Source organism: Physeter macrocephalus, chromosome 14 (genome assembly GCF_002837175.3).
Source record: "Physeter macrocephalus isolate SW-GA chromosome 14, ASM283717v5, whole genome shotgun sequence".
Lineage (NCBI taxonomy): Eukaryota > Metazoa > Chordata > Mammalia > Artiodactyla > Physeteridae > Physeter > Physeter macrocephalus.
In genome coordinates, this window is record NC_041227.1 from 95,363,427 (window position 1) to 95,372,138 (window position 8,712).

Here is an 8,712-nt window from a genome sequence, read left to right on the forward strand (position 1 = left end):
AAGCCTGCACACAGCAATGAAGACCCAACACAGCCAAAAATAAATAAATAAAATAAATAAATTTAAAAAAAAAACAAAAAAAAAAAACCAACATGGGAACCATGAAAACCTCTTGTATCATAAAGGGAAGGGAACATAGCACTCATGAGGAAAACCACGCTGGTGGGCTTCCCTGGTGGCGCAGTGGCTGAGAGTCCGCCTGCCGATGCAGGGGACGCGGGTTCGTGCCCCGGTCCAGGAAGATCCCACATGCCGCGGAGCGGCTGGGCCCGTGAGCCATGGCCGCCGAGCCTGCGCGTCCGGAGCCTGCGCTCCGCAACGGGAGAGGCCACAACAGTGAGAGGCCCGCGTACCGCAAAAAAAAAAAAAAAAAAAAAAAAAAAGAAAAGAAAACCACGCTGTTGAGTAAGGTGAAGTGTAGTGTGCTGCGGAGAACAAAATATTCCTTTATGCGCTGAATACATAATTTCTCACAGGAAGTGAAATGTCTTTGTTCAAGAACATATCTCGCAGAGCATGACTGGCTTTGAAGAGGAAGCCTTCTAGGCATAGCCAAGATGGCTGGTGAACAAGAAGATGGAGAGATAAGAAAATGAACCTGAATTGGGAGGGGTTGGAGCAGATCAGAAGAGGCATGATGTGGGGAGAGTCTGAGGACAAGGGCTAGAAGTTCAACAAGTTGAGGAGAAAGTAGGCCCTGAGCAGAGAAGAGAAATCTGGAGTAAAGTTTAGAAGACAACCCCATTTATGTCCAGATGTTGCAGTCTGGAGCATCCTGACCCAGTAAAAATGGGCATCTCTCTTAGCAAAAGAAAACTCGGAACTTGTCTCCCCAGAACTGTGTAGTCCAAGATGGTAGCCGCTAACCACACGTGGCTATTTACATTTAAATTAAGCAAAATTTAATAAAATTAAAAACTCAATGCCTCAGTCACACCAGCCACATTTCAAGGACTCAATAGCCAGACATGGCTAATGGCTTCCATATCGATGGCTTAGATATGAAACATTTCCAGCATCACAGAAAATTCTACTGGGATAGCCGTGGTCTAGACAATCCCTTATGCTCTCCCACCTAATAGAAATTAAAACAAAGGAAGCTAATTCTTTGGGTAACTATGTTAGCCAGTGCAGAGATTATAAACATTCCTCTTCCTGGCAGGACACAGGGAAATTCTTTTGCCTTAAACTTTCTGTACTTAGTTGACTTTGGATGTTTAGGGGTTTTTATCAGAACTTGTTTTAGGAAGGAAGACTAGAATTTTTTTTTTTTAATCTTCTATCTGACTAAGTCAGAGAGAATTCTTTGCCAAGATTCTTTGCTACTTCCTTTTCTTTCTTTTTTTCTTTGGATGTGCTGCGTTGTGAGGCATGCAGGATCTTAGTTCCCCTGACCAGGGGTTGTACGTGCACCCACTGCAGTGGAAGCACGGAGTCTTAACCACTGGACTGCCAGGGAAGTCCCCAATACTTCCAATTTTTAATCCAGTCTATTGTCTATTTGGAGATCCCAGGAGTTGATTTGATGGAGTTGCTTTCTGGGTCAACAGGGGTCACAGTATTTTCTCAGGCCTCCTGCCTACTAGTTACTTCTCTAGGATGCCAAGAAGCTTGTTTCTTCTTTATTAGATACTGTGTTTAACCTATCAGCTTGACAAAGATCAATAGCACATGTTATATGTTGATGTTGGAATTAAGTACAAATTGTTACAACCATTATGGAGGGTGATATGGTAATCTCTATCAAAATTACCAACCTGCCCTTTGACTCAGCAATTCCCCTTCATGAATTTATCCTACAGATATATTCATGCGGCATAAAATGATATATGCCCCAGGTTATTCATTATCATACTGTTTAGAAGCCTGGGAACAACCTAAATGTCCAAAAATAGAGGACTGCTTAAGTAGGTTATACTATCCATATAACAGAATATTATGAAGCCATACAAAAGGATGAAAAAGCTCTTTATGTAGTAGTTGGGAACAATTTCCAAGATATACTGTTAGGTGAAAAATAACCTGCCATCAGGTGTGTTTTTTTTAAAAAAGGGGATGGAGTAGGGGAAGAATATGTGTAATTTCTATATGTGTACAGACTGTCTCTGGAAGATGAGGGAAATGAGGGGCTGCTGGGGAAGGGGATGGTGGGAAGGAAACTTTAATGTCCAAATAGACTAAATGTCCTGTGGTACCTTTTGAGTGTTGTACTATGTGGACCAATTGCCTGTTAAAAATACACATTTTTAAAAAGAGAAAATTGAGTTTTCCAAAGGGCTCCTTCACCTTAAATCTTTCTTTCACAGTTTTTTTTAACCGATGAATATGAGTTTAGAATTAGAAAAATAGCTTGCGTGTCTGGTAACATGGCAGACTAGCTAACTACTGACCCTCCCACTGAGCAGTCAATTACCACAATGAAATAGTAACAGTATCATTTGGAAAGTATCTGTGAACTGTCCAGAAAGCTAGAAATCCTCAGGCTAGGAGCAGAGAAGAGCACTGAAGGCAGCTTTGACCCTGAGGGCTTTGCCAGATCTCGTGAACTTGACTGACTTCATGACCTAGCGAGGCTCTGGGGCCTGCAGAATGTGAGGATTTCAGTGAGGGAGCCCCTCACAAATACAGGGTCCCAAAGGTCCACACCCTCATGGTAAAGATGAATTAAAAATGCCACCCCGCCCCCAGCAGTCTACAAGGAAAATAGCCTGTCTTAAACCTTGGCACTGAGAACGGTGGGGAACTCCTTCCCTAAGCCCACACCCAAGAAATCTGAAGCCCAAGCTGGTTCTCATCCAGGGATGCAGCCTGAACTTTAAAACCTCAAACTGAGCATGTACAGTGATCTTTTTTTCTTTAAAGAATCATCTTTTTTTAAAAAATTTATTTATTTTTGGCTGTGTTGGGTCCTTGTTGCTGCACGTGGACTTTCTCTAGTTGCGGGGAACGGGGGCTACTCTTCGTTGTGGTGGGTGGGCTTCTCATTGCAGTGGCTTCTCTTGTTGTGGCGCACGAGCTCTAGGCGCACGGGCTTCGGTAGTTGTGGCACACGGGCTCAGTAGTTGTGGCTCGTGGGCTCTAGAGTGCAGGCTCAGTAGTTGTGGCGCACGGGCTTAGTTGCTCCGCGGCATGTGGGATCTTCCCGGACTAGGGCTCGAACCCGTGTCCCCCGCATTGGCAGGCGGATTCTTAACCACTGCGCCACCAGGGAAGTCCCTGTACAGTGGTCTTTGGCAGACAGCGTTCCCCAGTGCCCAATAGAAACAAGCACAGATTCTTTCTGAAAGAACCCACTTTTAGGTTTGGGCTCAAAGAATTTCTATAGATAAATTAGAAGAAAATTGAGAAAAATCAATAAACACATAAGGAAACAAAGCATCACAAATGGTAGCCTGCAGGACACAAGTGCAAAATCAGACTTGTAAAAACACCTGATATTGACATTATCAGAGCTGGGACATTCAAAATGGGACACTTAAAAGTCTGAGGAACGAGAAAGAGCTGTTGAAAATGAACAAAACAGAACTCGTAGAAGTAAAATAGATTTACTTTATGCAGATAAAATCTCCAGTGGAAGAGTTTGTCCTCCTCAAAAAGCCTATAAAGTATGTGCAATGCCCACCAGAGACCTGTGTGTGGCAAAGCATTGTTAATTGCTTACCCAACAGACCTCAGCTTTAATTGGGTATCTAAGTGGTGGTAGCTTCAAGGGAGGCTGGCCTCCTCAGGGGCTGAATCCTGATTGGTCAGAGACTCTAAGCAGTCTGCCCCCTTTGCCTGTCATTGATAGGCAGGGGTATGTGAAGTCATTATAGGCATTAAGATGTGAGAGAAAGTCTGCTGGGGACTTTTGGGAAAGTCCTAAAAAAGAGGACTCTGCTCCTAAAGAGAGGTGAATGGCGAGAATTAGACGTTTTCTAATGCTAGGCATTGATATCTGCAGTGTGAAGCATGGAGCTGCAGCAGCCATCTTAGGACCATGAGGGGAGCTGACCTATGACATTGAAGGGGACAGGCCAGTACACTGAAGATGAAATGGCAAAAGAACTTAAGTCCTTGATGACCCAATTTGACTGGTAAGTTCACCAACTCTGAAACCACCTGACTTCCAGAATTCTTGTTCTGTGAATATACTTTTCATGATTGTTGAAGCCATTTTGAGTTGAGCTTTCAGTGACTTACATCAGGAAACTTCCTGACCGACACACCAGGCTCTCACACTGCAACACACACCTAGGGCAGCAGGTCAAATCCAGACAAGGGCAGCAGGGACTAAATTCACAACCAGCTGGCAGCTCACCTGGAACTTCTTGGAAAACTGTGATTGGCCTCCTACCAGCTTCCTGAGGACAAGGGTCCAGGGGCAATGGAATGTGTTTTGGCACTTCAGACTGAAGAAAAGCACCTGTTTTACACCAAGAGTCCAGCTTAGACGTCAGTGATTTAGTTACTCATTATAAGTCTGTAGACACTAGGTTAGATGTAAGGACAAACAGGTGTAGAGCAAACAGTGTGTCTTCTGAGTCCCCTGCCTTCCACACTCACCAATCCCCTTTATGGTGCCATACCCACCCCTCTCTGCGGTTAGAGGCGCCTCTCCCTGACTTTTTCGCAGGAGGTAGAATGATGCTCCATCTGAGAGTTTGTGTATGGCCTGGGTCCAAGCCAGCGTGGACCTTAAAAACTAAGGAATCAGGCTGAACTCTCAGACAGCCCCATCCTGCATTGGGGTGAACTCTCTTCCCTAGCCCTATCCTTCTGTTCAACACGTCCACTCTGAACCTAAAGGTGGGCAGGAATCAAACTCCCCTATAGGAATTCATGGATTCATCCAAAAGCCCTTCATTATAAAGGCACAGGAGGAGTTCACCATGCTCTGTTATGCCTCTATGATCTTGCATATGCTGTTAACTCTCCTTGTTCACCTGACAAGCTCATACTCGCTCTTCAAGACCAGCTTGAACACCATCTCCTCCGTGAAGCTACCATAATTCCCAATCTCCCTTCTCACCAGTACCCTTTCTTGACAAAGGGAATTGCCCCTTCCTCCACACTCCCAGCATGCTTTGGACAATGTCTGTTCACTCAGTATTGAAAAATCTTTTGTTTGTGTCCATTTCTCCCTCCATGACTTATTCATCTTTGTATCTCTATTTGTGACATATAAGAAATCCTCATTAAATGTTTATTGAAATGAAATGAGAAGGCCTGAAATAATGAAAGCTTTTCTAGATCATGATGTCCGTTGCACTGTGGAATGTCCCATAGCCTCTATTCTGCTGTTGCCTGCAGAGTCATTTCCCCTTGGGGATGTGAACTTGAGGTAGTAGAACAGTTCTGTTTCCTTCCATTCAAGGAAGGCACAGAAACACACAAAGGAAATATCTTTACTGCGATTGAACAGATTCTTCTAAAGTTGCTGTTTGGATCTCCTGGCTTCCAGGGGTCTCTAGGGCTCCCATAATGTTGCACCAGATTGCAAACACTTTAACATCCTGATAAACCCATCTATTTGTGTTCTTCATTCAAACATGTTACTGCTGTAGTGTAAGTATGCATATGACTGAGGAAACAGTAATTTCAAAAAGATTAAAAAAAAAAGATTAAAATAAGACACCCACCCACTAGAATATGTAAAGAACTCTTACAATCTACAATTTAAAAAAAATACCCAATTAAAAGTGGTTAAAGGCTCTGAATAGACATTTCTCCAAAAAAGATATACAAATGGCTAATAAGCTCATGAAAAGCTGCTCAACATTATTATTCATCAAGGAAATGCAAATCAAAACTACAATGAGATACTATTTCATACTCACTAGGAGGGCTATAATAGAAAAAACAGATAATAACAAGTGTTGGTGAGGTTGTGGAGAAATTGGAGCACTCATATACTATTGGTGGGAATGTAAAATGGTACAGCCACTTTGGAAAATAGTTTGGAATTCCTCCAAAAGTTAAACATAGAGTTACCATATGAACCAGCAATTCCACTCCTAGATATATATCCAAGAGAAAGGAAAACATATGTCCACACAAAAACTTGTACATGAATGTTCATAGCAGCATTATTCATAATAGCCAAAAAGTAGAAACAGCCCCAAAGCCCATCAACTGATGAACGGATAAACAAAATGTAGTACATGCATAGAAAGGAATATTATTTGGCAATAAAGCAGTGATTCATGCTACAATATGGATGAACCTTGAAAACATCATGAAACTGCATAGTATAGGATTCTATTTATATGAAATTTTTCAGAATAGGCAAATTCATAGAGACGGGAAGTACATTAGCAGTTGCCTGGGACTGGAGGGGTGGGGATAGGAAGGGGAGAGTGACTGCTGGTGGGCATGGTGTTTCTTTTTGGGATGATGACATTGTTACAATGGTTGCACAACACTTTTTTTTTTTTTTTTGGCCATGCTTCGAAGCTTGCAGGATCTTAGTTCCCTGACCAGGGATCGAAAACAGGCCCTCAGAAGTTAAAGCACGTAGTCCTAACCACCGGACCGCCAGGGAATTCCCCACAATTCTTGCATATAGTAAAAACCACTGAGTTGTACACTTCAAATGGGTGAATTGCATGGCATATGAATATGTCATTAAAGCTGTTTTATTTATTAAATAGATAGATAGGTAGGTAGATAGATAGATAGATGATAGATAGATAGATAGATAGATAGATAGATAGATAGATAGGTGATAAACCAGCCCCAAACAGACACAGCAGCCCTCCTTCTTCCTGTTTCCATGGCAGGGAGTTCTGACCTGTTGGTCTTTAATCCGTTTATCTCCCTGTTGACTGGGATCCACCCAGCCAGCAAACTCATGTTTGCTCTGCGGTAACATCCCTAGGATGTGCCAGGCCTCAGGCCTGACTTTTCTCTGCAGTCCTTGCCAGGTAGGTCAGTGTCGGAGAGGCAAACAGGCGGGGCTGGCCCTGTGGCAAATGTGTGACAATACAAGGGCGTGAGAAGCAGTCAGAGAGCCCCCTACAGGCTCCCTTGGAGAGCATGCTGGAGTCCTTTCTTCCAGTTGAACCTCCTGTTGCTGAGCCAGGAGGTGAAGCCAGACACCAGTGTGTGGGACTGGAAATAGGAAAGCACTTCCCCAGGGCAGGGACAGGCTCTGGGGGCTCATTACAGTAAAAAGGAAGACAACACACACGACCAAGCACTGCCCAGTGAAGACTCTGTGCTATTTGCTTTACATACTGATCTCATTTAATTCTTCCAATGACCCTGTGAGGTGTGAAGGAGGGACTTTTTAAATTCCTGCTTTACAGATGACGGAACTCAAGTTCAAAGAGGTTAAGTAACTTGACTAAAGTTGTATGACTAGAAGTATGTGAGCCAGGTTCTGCTCTTAAAAAAAAAAAAGATTCCAACTAGCTTATACATCCCACAATAGTGGACTGGTTTAATTAATTATCCTTCATTTATACAGTGGGACACTATACAGATGTGAAAAAGAAGTAAGCTTGCAGGCTTCCCTAGTGGCGTAGTGGTTAAGAATCCGCCTGCCAATGCAGGGGACACAGGTTCGAACCCTGGTCCGGGAAGATCCCACATGCTGCGGAGCAACTAAGGCCGTGCGCCACAACTACTGAGCCTGCACTCTAGAGCCCGCAAGCCACAACTGCTGAGCCCGAGTGCCACAGCTACCAAAGCCCGCATGCCTAGAGCCCATGCTCCGCAACAAGAGAAGCCACCGCAATGAGAAGCCCGCGCACCGCAATGAAGAGTAGCCCCCCCTCGCAACAACTAGAGAAAACCTGCGCTCAGCAACAAAGATTCAGTGCAGCCAAAAATAAATAAAAATAAATACATTTATAAAAAAAAAAGAAGTAGGCATGCATTAAATAATAGTATGGAATGATCACCATGATGTATTTTTAAGTGAGAAAACCAAGGTACAGAATGCTATATGTAGTATTCTACCATTTGTTTAAAGAAGGGAAGCAAAGACACATGTATTTATAATTGCTTGTTTCTGAATAAAATAACTCTGAAAGGACATATAAGAGGCTAGTGACATTGTTTGCTTCTGGGGAAGGTATGATTGTCAGGCTCCAAGATCCCCCCCCAGATTCTAGCCTTCTGGTAGTCACATCCTGTATGGGCTATTTTGGGCTGACTTGTTAGTCACACAAATAGGACATCACAGAAATGATGGTGTGTGACTTCCAAGACTATGGCATAAGACATTGTGGATTCTGTCTTCTTCTCTCTTGGATAATTCATTGACATGTCATAAGGATACTCAAGCTGCCCTATGGAGAGGTCCAGGTAGAGAAGAACTGAGGCCTCTTGCCAACAACCATGGGAGTGACCCATCTTGGAAGAGGATCCTCCAGCTCCAGTCAGGCTTTCAGATGACTGCGGCCCCAGCTGACATTTGACTATGGCTTCATGAGAAGACCCAGAGACAGAACCAGCAGCTAAGATGTGCCCAAATTCCTGACCCACTGAAAGTACATGAACTAATAAATATTTAACTGTTTTTTTTTTAAGCTGCTAAGTTTTGGGTTAATTTGTTATGCAGTGTTAGATAACTAATACAGATTTGGGGGCTGCTATAACAAATATCTAAAAATGTGGAAGTGCTTTGGAACAGGTCAGTGGGCAGAAGCTGGAAGGACTTTGAGGGGAGAGTTTGTGAAAGCTCAAGATACCTTGAACAAGACTATTTATACAAACCCAGTGGTA

At 43.3% G+C, this 8,712-nt stretch overlaps 1 long non-coding RNA gene across 2 annotated transcripts in view; it reads left to right on the forward strand.

Moving 5' to 3' along the window:
* LOC129392777 (uncharacterized) overlaps positions 1-8,460 on the forward strand; it is a 9,555-nt gene extending 1,095 nt beyond the window's left edge. The window contains exons 2-3 of one of the 2 annotated variants that reach the window (XR_008619322.1): positions 3,944-4,076; positions 8,262-8,460. This is a non-coding gene — a long non-coding RNA (uncharacterized lncRNA). Of the gene's footprint in view, positions 1-3,943; positions 4,077-7,450; positions 7,741-8,261 lie in introns of those variants that run through there. The other variant, XR_008619323.1, reaches the window with a different exon arrangement.
* The last annotated feature ends 252 nt before the right edge of the window (positions 8,461-8,712 follow it).